Source organism: Myotis daubentonii, chromosome 2 (genome assembly GCF_963259705.1).
Source record: "Myotis daubentonii chromosome 2, mMyoDau2.1, whole genome shotgun sequence".
In the NCBI taxonomy this organism is placed as follows: Eukaryota; Metazoa; Chordata; class Mammalia; order Chiroptera; family Vespertilionidae; genus Myotis; species Myotis daubentonii.
The window spans coordinates 100,946,605-100,960,259 of record NC_081841.1 but is presented as its reverse complement, the minus strand read 5'-3'; the positions used below and the strand labels follow the sequence as shown (position 1 = coordinate 100,960,259).

The following is a 13,655-nucleotide window of genomic DNA, read 5'->3' as shown; positions in this document are numbered from 1 at the left end:
TCTCTGCCCCGCATGAAAGACTGCATGAACTGGGAGCATGCAAAGGGCTCTGTCTCTGGCCTGTGGCAACTGGGGCAGTTCTTCACTTTTCAATAGATTTGTGAGGATGGAGAAAGATGAGAGCTTGAACAATGGGCCAATGAGCCCAAGTTCCACATGACAAAAGTACTTTCAGCAAGTTCCTGTCCTCCCTTCTTTTTAAAATATATTTTTTATTGATTTCAGAGAGGGAGAAAGAGATAGAAACATTAATGATCAGAGAGAATCATTGATTGGCACAATCCCCACTGGGGATCAAATTGGAATCCTGTGCCCTGAATTGGAATCAAACCATGATCTCCTGGTTCATAGGTTGATGCGCAACCACTGAGCCATGCTGGCTGGGCCTCCCTTCTTTTTAAAAAAGCAAGTGCTTTTATGAATTAGGTAGGACATAGCCAGGAGGACAAAAGATCTGGGTGATATACCAATGCTTTAATAAACAAAACAACTATCATTCTAGAAATATACTGGTTATCTAAAGTTTCTTCCATCTGAAACCCTCACTATTTCTTTTCTCTTTTCTCTTTTCTTTTCTTTTCTTTTCTTTTCTTTTCTTTTCTTTTCTTTTCTTTTCTTTTCTTTTCTTTTCTTTTCTCTTCTCTTCTTTTCTTTTCTTTTCTCTTCTTTTTTCTTTTCTTTTTGCAAGGCAAATATCTTTATTTCTGCAGAAGTGTGCACAAACACATGATCTGGGAGCACACACACACTGAGTGGGTGGTCCACTCAGGTTTTTATTCCTGACACACATGATCTGTCCCTCACTCTTGATTGGAAGAACTTAGGCTCACACTCTTGTGTGATTGGCTAATTTAAAGGAAAGGGTTGACCTTTGCCATTTCAAAATGGCAAGTCATATGAGCCAAAATGGTGGCTGCCTAAACTCCCTTCTTTGACAGGAAAGATTATTTGCTTATTCTCACAATTCCCCACTTTTCTTTATTTAACTCTTTTCTTCAAACTCGGCTAACATTACTTTCATGCTCTGCAGTGTCTAGGAGAAAATTATTTTGCTGCTGGTCAATGTTTCAATTAACCTTTGCATAAGACCTCTCATACATGGGATGATATAACAATCCCATAAATGTAACTCCTAATCAAAGGGGTGAATTTGGATCCCACCATTCCCTTCCACTTTCCTAACCATTGCTCTAGTGAACTGGAGAAAGGATCCTTAATCCCAGGGTTCTCAGCTAATTCATTAGCCAGAGTTGTTAATCCCTCTGGGGCCTTAGTGATGGTCTGTCTGGCTGTGTTGTTGGGATGGATGTACAACACTGGCCCCCCAACATTACACAAACTCCTCCTTTTTCTGTCAGAATCCTTTCCAAGGCCAACCCATTCTCCCACATCATCCTGCTGGTGTTATCTAGTTTTTCAGCTATACCTTTAACTGCGTCTCGAGTAGAGTTAACAATCCTTTGCTGGTTATAGTCAATATAATTAATCCGATCCACATTCTTGTTTATAGTGGGCCATCAGAACAGGACAGATTCAAATCCTGCAGCAATCTGATGAAATCCTCACTATTTCTGATTCTGAGGAACTGGCTGAAGATCACATTTATGCTGCTCCTTGAAGTTTTTGACTTTAGTTTCTTCAGTATTTTATTTTTTATTTATGTTATTGTTGTTGTTAATCCTCACCCAAGGGTATTTTTTGCATTAATTTTTAGAGAGAGTTTAGGGAGGGGGAGAGAGAGAGAAACATCAATCTGAGAGAGAAATATTGATTGGTTGCCTCCTACATGCACCCCTACCAGGTCCAGGATCGAGCCTGCAACCGAGGTGCATGCCCTTGACTGGAATCGAATCCAGGACCCTTCAGTCCAAATTAGCTAGGGCTCTTCAGTATTTTAAAACTGATAGCTTTAAATATTTTTATTCCATTAGTAATAAAAATTTATATTTATCAGTAAATTCAATGAGTATATATAAAAGTCTTGTCTGATACTTTTTAATTTAAATACCAAAATTCTTCATTTTATATTCCTCAACTAGATGCATAAGCAATATTAAAATAATTGTGCTATTTCCTCTCTCTAAGGTGTATACTCTTACCAAAGACTTCAAAGCTATTGAAGAATGTGTGTGACTGAACTTTGTGACTAAATTGAAATACAAAGATAACATATGCTTTTAAGGTTACAGCACTATTTACATTCTTTCAAGCACTAATTTTTAAATCACATTCTATATATATTAAATATTTTTAAGTATTTAACTAAAATATAATATATAAATATTTCATATAATTCAGATAAATCTTTATATAATAAAAGTCACAAATGTTTTCAAGTTAACTTGTTTCTGTAAAGATCTCAGATTAATGGTTCCTATATTTGATTTTAGGAATAGGCAGCTTATTAGAAAGGTTATATTACATATTGCTCTTTTTAAGAAAGCATTTTTATGTTCATTCAAATAAAATAATACTGACAATGCATTGCTTGACCTATGCTCCAATCTGAATATGTCAGTCGAGTAAGAGGAGAATAACCCATTTATCACATGATGCTATTTTAGGGAGTCTTAGTGCTTACATGAATGTTGATCACGTCTTTATATGACTCACATATTTATGATAAGAATTTAAGCAAATGTATAAATTATGTATTATTTATACTTATATATTAATAATTATATAATTATTTAATATTACTTACACCTTACTTTATATATGAAATATAATCAAGAATAAAAAAAGGAATTTTCTGAGATTACAAAGTGAGCTGTGAAACACTGTTAAAACTGGCAACTAATCTTGGTACATCAGGATGCTTCTCAATACAACCCAATAGAAAATAGAAAAAAACAGATATAGATGATATAAAACATCTGTCCTCCATAACACTTATTTCAAATTGTTGACATTCTGAAAATCATCTGTTACCACTAGCTTTAAAACAAATAAATGTGTTAATTTGATCTTTTATAATAAATTTATACTATTAAATACTTTCTATTTTATATGTTGGGATATCACTTAACTTAACAAAATATTTTTATTGATTTCAGAGAGGAAGGGAGAGGGAGAGAGAAATAGAAATGTCAATGATGAGAGAGAATCATTGATCAGCTGCCTCCTGCATACCCCCCACTGGGGATTGAGCCCACAACCCAGGCATGTGCCCTGACTGGGACCCTGACCGGGACCCTGACCGGAAATCAAACTGTGACCTCCTGGTTCATAGGTCGACGCTCAACCACTGAACCACATGGGTTGGGGTTTACTTAACTTTTTAATTTGAGAATGGGATTGTATGGCTTTAATATGGCTTGGGAATCACATCTTCTAGAAAACAAGGGTCATACATTTCCGTTGCTTAAACCCTTTCCATGGCTCCTAGTGGCTGACATCTGGATTCCAGTTCTGCCCACAAATTCACCCCCCCTGCCCCTCCCCCCTTCCCGCAGCCCCCTCCCCGGGCCGGCCCCTGCAGCTTTTTAGATGACTTTGCCCCATACTTTGTAGGCACCAGTCAAATCAAGTGTGTTCCCGCCTTGGGCCTTCCTACTAGCTCTTCCTCTGCCTGCAGTGCTCCTTCCCCAGATCTCTAATGAGTGGGCAATATCTTCTATTTAGGTCTCAGTGTAAGTGTCACCTTGAGAAACTTTCCTGACCTCTAAACATTGTCATCCATTCTCCATTAGAAGCCCTTTCATTTTCCTCCTAACAGTCTCACTGACTCTCTCGTGTGTTCACTTGTTTGTTCATTGTCTGTTACTCCCACTAGAATGTAAGCTCCAACAAAGTGGGAACCTGCCTGTCTCATTCTCTGCCACACCTGGGCCTGGCATGTCCTCAGTTTTCAATACATGTCTGTGGTGTGGATGAATAAATGAGTTGTCCCGTATGAAGTCAACCACTGATTCTATTTGCTAGGAAGCCAACATGTTAACTCATCAGTAAGTGTGAATTACCAATTACCACCACCTAAGGTGCTGTGAGCCAATCCTAATTGCTAGAGAAAGAGAAAAAACATTGACAAACTGTATTATCATTGCCTTGTTAGAAAGGGCAGACTTAACTGGTACTCACTGAATGGCTAAAGAACAGGCTTTATGATAAGTATTCCTGTGTCCTGTGTTCTGGCCTCAAGAAGGATTTAATCCTAGGTGCACTACTGGAGACACACCAATTAATTTCTGGTTTTATTAAAAGAGAAATCTCTCCAGAAGTCCAATAAATCTAGTATTGCTAAGTACAGTGATTCCCACTGCAATGACCATCTCCTAGCTATAACTTTTACATATTCTTTATGTTCATCTCAACCACGAGGTCAAAGATATCATATTCATCTGTGACCAAATGGGCCTTACTTAGCTTTCCCAGTGGCAGACACAGAGATGGGGACCACAGCACTTTACAACAATGACCACGCCCGGGACTGGGGTCCGCATGTTTAGAGTAGTGTCGGTGCAAAAGCAGACACCAACTGTGAATGAAAAGTTCCTTGCACTGATTCTTAGGTTCCTTTTCCTTCTGAGTCCAGTACATCCAGGAGATTCCATAATCCTCTTAAACTACAAAAACAACTATGAACCTGTGTTTTCAGGGTGCCAGAAAGTCTACACTTTGCTTTTCAGCTTCCTCAAGGATTTAGGCATAGCCCACTGAGAAATGAGCAGTCGAACCTGGTTATTCCTGGGTTAGGTATAAACTGTAACTCAATTTCAGAATGGCTGTACCTGGTCACCTGTTTTCAGCTGCTTTAATGGGAGGGGAGGAAGGGGAGTCAAACTGAAAAGCAAACAAGTCACTGATAATGAAGTAGAAAAGTGATTAGCCAAGATCCTCTAAGATCTCTTAAAGAACTAATCCCTGCCTGGAATGTGGCATATCAGTATTCAAGTCATAGGACCTACTCAAGAAAAAAATTTTTTTAATCTACCTTTGATTATTTCTATTATTGCCCATATGGGTTAAATAAAAACAAATTCCAAAAAAAGGACTGAAATATTTCATATTACTTTCAAAGGGACATAATGAGCCATCAGTACTAGTTAGATACTGACATTAACTTCATGAGTAAAAATGATTTTTGAAAAAGGGTCTTATTGGCAAATAGAGAAAGTGGACATTAACTTAGGTTTTTATCCAAAAATAAATTTCTTCAAGTTATCCTAAAATACAGTCTGAGGACATGCTATCAGTGCAGCGCTGAGTAACAGCGCACCAGCTCCCCTCCCTCTCTCACAAGGAAACGCTGTTTTTTCCAGTGCCTCTCTAGACATTTGATAAAGATGCTATAATCCTTTTATTACAGGACTGGGCAGTGGCTAAGCTCCGGGGCAGATTCCTAGTACCATCAGCAGCACCACTTAAAGGTACACAAGAAATTTTTTTATTATGTCACAACAAATAACACATGGTATTTATAAAAGTTTAAATTATTACACACTAGCCGATAACAACAACAATGACGACAAAGGCGCTTGGGATTTAACAACCATAAAATAAGAGAGAATCGATTACTTTTAATTGACACAGGCAGCTTAAGCATTAACTAAATGCTAATGAGGCATTTTGCTTCCTTAACAGTTTATTTTCCTCACCCTCTCCTTCCGGTGCTCAGGAGGCAGTCACCAGAAACCACCCTTAGGGTAATCAGTCAGCCTTTCTGTAATTTCTTGGATCATTTACTCCCTTTGTCCACCAATGCATTTCCTCATCTGTTCTGAGCACTTGGCAGCAAGGCTAGAGGTTTCCCTGGGAAGTGTCGTGGACTCTCCAATTGTTTTCCTAAGATATTTGCTGGCATTAGGCCTTGCCCAAGATTCTTCCCTACGCAGGATGAAACACATTCAATTCATTTCTTTTATAAACCACACCAGTCCCCATGAAGGGGATTCTGGCTGGAGATCACCTTTCTCAGTATGTCTTCTCCTTTCTGAACTGTGTCGAGGCAGTCACAGCGTTCACAAACCCCTTGCTTTATTTGCTCTGAAGTTGTCAGATTGTTTGACTTCTGTATTCCTCCAGAGGAGGGTCTGGTTTCTATGTCTGCTCCATGCCCTTTCTACATATAGGGATCTGGAAGGCAACAGCATTCAACTATCATTCCCTAGCTTCCTTGGAGTTTTGCTCGAAATTTTGTCAAATTAGCAGACTTTGACATTTTTCCTGCCTGGTCCCTCTAGGACAGCGGTTCTCAACCTGTGGGTTGTGACCTCTTTGGGGGTCGAACGACCCTTTTACAGGGGTCACCTAAGACCATCAGAAAACACATATATAATTACATATTGTTTTTGTGATTAATCACTATGCTTTAATTATGTTCAATTTGTAACAATGAAATTGGGGGTCACCACAACATGAGGAACTGTATTAAAGGGTTGCGGAATTAGGAAGGTTGAGAACCACTGCCTAGGACTCCACTGCTTTCCATACACTCTAATAAAGATGACATTGAAAATGGAAGCATTGGGTGACTCTCAATATCTTGGCTTTGTGGAAAGAGGCCTGGCATTAGGAGATGGAGGTCCAGCCTGTCTTCAGCTGGGTGGCACTGGGAAGGTCCCTGAGACCGTGTTAGGAGAAACAAAAAATGAGGCATGATTTCAGTTAAGCCCGTGGCATTGAAAACAAGAACAGGCAACCAAATTTGGATCTTGCCTAGATCCTAATACAAGCCTAATAAAACCCTAAAGAGATAGGATTGAGACAATCCAGAAAATCTACTTATAAGCTAGGTATCAGTTAATACCAAGAAATTACTGTTAATATTTCATATGATAATAGGCATTGGAGTTAGTGTTTACATGTAATAACATAGACAAGTATAATATGTATTAGTTATAATACATGTTAAAATACTTCATGTGATATTTAGAGCTATATCCTGCAGTGTGGAAGGGTAAACTGCTGTAATGCCTAGGATTTGCTTTATATGCTACAGCAAAGAAAAAACAGGAGCAAAACCAGGCTAGATGCAGCAATTATGGCAAAATCTCGGTAAGTGTTGAATCTGGGCAATGAGTATATGTCAGTTCATTGTGTCTCTCTACTATTGTGTATGTTGAATATTTGAGTAACTTAAAAAACACTTTTTAAAGGAATGAATTAAGGGAAGTCCAGGCTGACACTGCCGTAGGAGGAAAAGTCAGACATGGTGGAGTGATGTCAGAGAGCAGGCCTGGAGCGGGAAGCATCTGCTCCAGGGCAAGGATCTGTCTCCTCTGTCCGCCAGGACCCAGCACCCACACAGCTGTGGGAAGGCAGTCCACAGAGAAGGGCCGAGGCCAGCCTAAGGCACAGAGGAGCAAGGACGATCTTGGTGCGGGGGAGTGGGGAGGGCAGGGAGGCAGGAGGCTAAGATGCATAGAGGTAAAAAGAGGGAGAGGAGGCAGAAACCATGCTGTGGCCCTGGTCTGTGCTTGAGTCAACAGGGAGTGGGAAGCCATCAAAGGTTTCAGACCAGAAAGTGGCATGGCTAGGGCTGTGTTTGGGAAACCACGTCTTCAGCTGTGTGGAGGATGCAGCGAAGAGGGAAAGGCGCCCCAGTGGGCAGAGCAGCTCGGATCACAGAGCATGGGATCAGTAACTGACCTGAAAACAGGGTTGTGGACAAGTGGGCGGAAAGCTGTCCATTTATGGGAACACACAGGAGACTGATGTCCCTCAGGATGCAAAGATGAAGAAACAAGATGAGGCCGAGAGGAACGACCTGTCATTGCAGGGGCTGAGAACCACCATGAAAGGGCTGGTTCTGAGGGGAGAAGATGGGCTTTGGCGACGCCCTGCATTTCAGGTGGATGTCCTCAGAGCAGTTCAGCAGGAGATTCTGGAGGCGGCCTGACTGGTACACCCTCCTCTTTGCAAACAGGATGACTTGGGAAATGGCCAGGATTTTGAACTCTCCCCAATACCCACAATCCCAAAGCTCACGGCTCACAGGCTTGCCCATACTGCTCTGATGTCCCTGGGATTCAGCTGATCTCTGCCTGGTCCCTTAGCCTGAGGTGTACCCCAAAGATGTACCCCAGAGAATCTGCTATACTCACACTCTGTCTGGGTGCTCTGGGTAAACCCATCTGAAATAAAATGGCCAGTGAAACAATTTTGATTCAGCTTCTAAGTCAGGGGATGGACTTACAAGTATTAACACTTTCTGAATGTCTACATATGCTATCGATTTAATATGTTCTATTTCATTTAAACCTCAAATCAAATGAATAATGAGAATATGAAAACTCAGAGAAGTTAATAACCCAGCCAAGGTCACACGGCTAAGTGAGTGGCAGGGCATGGACTCCAACTCAGGTCCGTCTGCCTTACAGTCTGTGCTCTTTTCTCTACGTCATGACCCAGCCATGGGAAAAATGCAGCTGGAAGTGAAATAAATCTTAACCAGTTGTTGGAAGCAGACATTTGCCACCTGGCCTGGAGAGATTTGCCACAATGACACCATAATTTCCTACCCTTTTAGCTAATTAAAAAAATAAGAGAGTCCTGGCTGGTGTGGCTCAGTTAGTTGAGCACTACTATTCCATGCACCAAGAGGTTGCTGGTTCAATTGTGGGTCAGGGCACAAGTCCGGGGTGCCAGCTTGATCCCCAGTAGGGGGTGTGCAGGAGGCAGCTGATTAATGTTTCTCTCTCCCTCTCACTACCTCTCTCTCTAAAATCAATAAAAACATATTTTATTTTTTAAATATTTATTGTTGAAAGTAATAAATATATCCCCCCCCCCTTTGACCCCTTCTAGGCCACCCCCCGTCCCTTGCCCCAGGCCTTCACCACCCTACTGTCTGTGTCCATGGGTTATGCATATATGCACACAAGTTCTTTGGTTAATCTCTTCCCACCCACCTACCCTTTCTTTCCTTCCCTCTGAGATTTGCCAGTCTGTTTCATGCTTCTATATCTCTAGATCTATTTTGTAAAAACATATTTTAAAAAAAGGTATTTTAGGGGAAATAAGTGTGGGAAGCAGTGAGAGGAAAGCAAAGGGAAGACAGAAACTTGCATTGCCAATGCCGATACATTAAGAAAAAATTTTGTCCCTGAAATAATATAAAGTTTATATTGGAGAAATACTACACAATAAACTTCCTATTTGGGGGTGAGCTTATATCTATTTTTGACTAGGCAGTTGTACCAATTTTGACTTGTAGTTGTGACAATACCAAGAAGCTCTTTAAACATCAGTTTAAAGAACAAAGGATTTCTGCTTAAATGTCAAAGCATATTGGATATATTTTAGGTGAGTATCGGTACTCAGTCCAAATGTGGTTTTTTTTTGGGGGGGGGGGTTGTTTTTAATATAATTGGTTTTAGGAAGAGCACTAGGAGAGTGCTGCCCAGAATGAGGGATAAGCTCTCATTGGTTTGAGATCTTGCTGATGTGTGTCAGGCTCTGTCCTGTGTCAGGATTCCCAGGTCGCTGGCTTGGACCGGCACCCCGCTTCTGTAGCAGGAGCCGTGATGAAATGGAAGCTGGGTGAGCACAGGCTCCCAGACAGAGAGTGACTCAGATTTCTTTCCTGAATTTCCAAGAGGCGGATGGGCTGTCTACATTACACTGTGTGCGCCGGCTCAGCCTGGGGTCACGGAGCCCATGCATCAGCGTTCAGGGAGAACATAAAACCAAGGGGAGATTCAGTGATTGCTCACCATAAGGTGGTGACCTTGACCAAAGGCAAAGAGTAAGCTATACTCAGGCAGGGAAAGCACTTAAGGAAAGAGAATCCCACCACCTTGCTGCCAAAAAGCAGGGGCAGCAACCAGAATTCCTTGACCTTGAAACTGGAGAAAATCAGACCAGTGCCCCCCCCCGCCCCCCGCCACCTCCCATCAACTATGGTGAACAGAAGGAAGGTCTAAAACAAAACAAGGGTGTCCTTGTTGTTTATTCGAACTAAGTATAAGTGAAAAACTAGATGTTTTCATCAAATGTATTCACCTTTCTTCTTGCTTGACAAAATACCTAAAACTCAGAATACTCCCTCCCCGACACGAAGAAAGAAAAGCAATTCGAGGAGGAAAAATGCTAGTTTGTCTTCTTACCTGACATTTTAGGCATTTGTTTAAATGATATTTATAAAGGTAAATGGCCACTAATGGGTTTTCTTCCAGCAGAGAAAAAAATTACGTATGTTGCACTTTAGGAATATAGAGGGGGGAAAATTACCTAAACATTGAAAAAAGGAATTCTTCCAGTTAGCTCCTCATTTTTTAGACATGTGAAAGTAAGGACATGCATGACAGACCGTTCCACACAGAGAGCAGCGAGGTGGCCTCTGGGTAAAGGCTGCTTTGGGGAAAGGCCTTCCATACAGTTCACATGTAGAAATGGGTCTGGCCGCAAACAGCACAGCCAGAAAAAGGTCCCACCAAAAACAGACACACCGAAACCAAGAAAAGCACTGCTGTCCATTACCTTTAGCATTTCATACTTTCCTATACTTTCTAGTATAGAAAATATAGTTTTATCCAAGTCATGAGAATAGGTTTATTTATGCATAAATTACGCAGGTTAATTTCAGAAGACAAGATTTATCAATGCGACTGTGCAGAAGCATTTAATAAAGTTTTAATGCTTACCAAAATAGTGTGAAATCTTGGGGCTTAGACAAGATCAATAAAATGTTCAAGTATTTTACTGAGTAAATAAAGGGCCTAGACGCAGTGGTTCTCAACCTTCTGGCCCTTTAAATACAATTCCTCATGTTGTGACCCAACCATAAAATTATTTTCATTGCTACTTCATAACTGTAATGTTGCTACTGTTATGAATCGTAATGTAAATATCTGATATGCAGGATGGTCTTAGGCGACCCCTGTGAAAGGGTCGTTTGGTCGCCAAAGGGGTCGCGACCCACAGGTTGAGAATCGCTGGCCTAGAGGGATGCATAGACTGCCTAGGTACCATTTAAAATCGTAATTGTAAATTTGGCACACGAGGGTTTCTTAAAAGATTTTTGTTGTATTTCTTATGAGTACATTCCTGAGAAAAACTGCTAGTATATTTGCCAGTGACTTGGACCTGGGTTTTATGACTTGGCAGAATGTCCTAAAGGATTTCAGAATTGAGCTGAGTAACCCTGGGGTGGCAGGGATGCTCAGGACACCTGAGGCAGAGACGCTTTGCTGGCACCCAAGGCAGGATGGCTGTGGGCTGTTGGGAGCACCCACTCCAAGACTGTTCAACTTTGCTAGCACTAAATGTCTCTCCATCTGTGAGTTTTTGTTAGCTTTATTCTTAAGCCATGAGATAAGTGTCTCTCTCACTGGAGCCAAGTGACCACCTGCAAATCTCTTAGCATCTCTCTGGGGCCATTTTCAACATGAGCGAACACACCTAGCACCAGCAGCTCTGCACAGACAATGCAGATCAGCCTTCTTTTCCTCAGCGCCACCTGACCAGACTTTTGTGTTTCCACTCAGTCAGTTAACAAATGTTTGTGGTGCTTCTACCATGTCAGACTAACAGCTAGAGAGAGATGCAAAGTAAATGGAAACATCAGGTAGGGATCAGGAATAAGTAATGGGGAGTGTGGAAAGAGACCAAAATACTCAAGATCTCTCAACGAGGGAGTCTATAAATCTTTAGAGGAACAGAGCTGAAGAAATTACAACTCTCCTCATGATGGTCCCCCCCCCCCCCCCCCCCCCCCGCCCAAGCACCAGAGGCGCCCAGGACTCCAGCCAGGTGTGAAAGAAGCAAACAATGGTGATAAAGGAACAATTGTGAGGCAGCTCTGGAGAGGCTCAGCGGGACACAATCTCTGGCCAGAGCAGCACATGGCCATTATCTAGTTTGCAGATGGAACACCCAAAAAACCTGGGAGCAATTAGGAGGGAGAAAAACAAATGGGGGGCTGCTGAGGGTGATGTGAGGGATGGAGTCCCAAACTATCTTCTGCTAGGAACTCGAAAGTGAGGCAAGACACTGGGACCAGAGGGAAAGGAAACCATCACAACCAAGTGGGGCTTGCACAATGATAATCACACCCACAATCACTTCGGCAAGGGGAGTGACGAAATTTACAAAGCGACCAGGAAACAGATATTAAAATGTAGGAGTAGGAAACCACATTTAAACTCCAATTATCTTCTGATATCCATTTGAACATTTAAAAGTGAATTCTGAACAGGACAACTGAATTTTACAAAGAGCATTCTTTTTATCAACAACAAACAGAGACGGGCTCACACTCTCTTTCAAAGCTCCTGCAATAGCATGGCTCCCCTGCCCATCTGAAGACCAGTGGCTGGTGTTCTGTGTTCCTGCTATGGGTCAGGCAATATGCTGTTTGTCCTCACTGTTTCATAAACCATAACCCCTTCCCCCCTCAAAATATTAGTCGTCTTCTCTAACAGATGGAGGCTACTCCTTTTGCCAGAAACATACTCTCATCATTTTTGTCTTTTCAAGTTTTTTACATCCTCAAAGCCCTGTTTTCCATCCTATCTTGGACATGAAGCCTTTCTGAATCTCTTAAGCCACAGCCTCCTGGATTGCTCTCTCTTCTGAGGGCCCTCCGTGCTGCTGACTTCATGGCCAGGCCAGCAGAAGACCCTGCCGCACATCAGATAAAGTGCATTCTCATGCCACATTATATGTAATGTTTTCCTGTCTGATGTGTGAAAGGAGTTTTAGAATTTTGCTTTGAAACTCTTATTTTACTTCGAATTACTTGTGACCTCTCAGCAACCCTGTGTATACTTGAGAATTCTTGAGATATGAGAGCCTGTAAGTTGTTTTCAAATAATGATAAAACTTATTGTGATTATTCAGCGTCACAGTAATTAAGACTGATAAGTATCTTGTAGAGTTTTAAACATTTGCTAATATCAATTTGCAGAGGGCTTTCTCTTATTTTTAAAGCCTATGAATATGTTTCTTTTTAGTTCTCAAAGAATTTTGTAGGTCCTTAAAAATCTAGTAGGAGCTAAGCACTGTGCCTAAAGTATCTAAGGCCAGGACAGGCCTGCTCACGCCTGAGCCGCGTGCTATCTCACCTATGGTTAGACAGATCTGCTGTGAGCCTAGGCCAGCCGTGGGCAAACTACGGCCCGCGGGCCGGATCCGGCCCATTTGAAATGAATAAAACTATTGAAAAAAAAGACCGTACCCTTTTATGTAATGATGTTTACTTTGAATTTATATTAGTTCACACAAACACTCCATCCATGCTTTTGTTCCAGCCCTCCGGTCCAGTTTAAGTGCCCATTGTGGCCCTCAAGTCAAAAAGTTTGCCCACCCCTGGCCTAGGCCCTGCCCGGGGCCTCAGGATTATAAGCTTACTGAAGACAGATTTTTGTCTTATTGGCTGACTTTTTTAGAGTAACTAGCACAATTGCCATAAATGAATGCTATGGGCTCATTTATTAAAAAATAAGTCCTAAATGAACAAAAAACCCACAACTTCAACTACATATTATACAATCCCATTCCTAAAATAGTGACAATTATTGGAAATTATGCTCCTCATACTTTTCAAAATGTGTGGTTCTCTTTCCTTTGAAAACATACTTTTTCTTTATTGCTTTGAAAGATGGTACAAATAAACAGACTATAAATAAAACACATAGTAGGAATCTCTGGAAATATTCAACTTCTAGATTTTTTTTCATTGGCAGTTAGCTATGGACTTCCTTCTAAACATT

At 41.3% G+C, this 13,655-nt stretch overlaps 1 protein-coding gene across 3 annotated transcripts in view; it reads right to left on the bottom strand.

The window, feature by feature from the left end:
• Positions 1 to 13,655, bottom strand: part of ATP8A2 (ATPase phospholipid transporting 8A2) — a 680,267-nt gene that overhangs the window by 42,991 nt on the left and 623,621 nt on the right. The window lies entirely within an intron of this gene.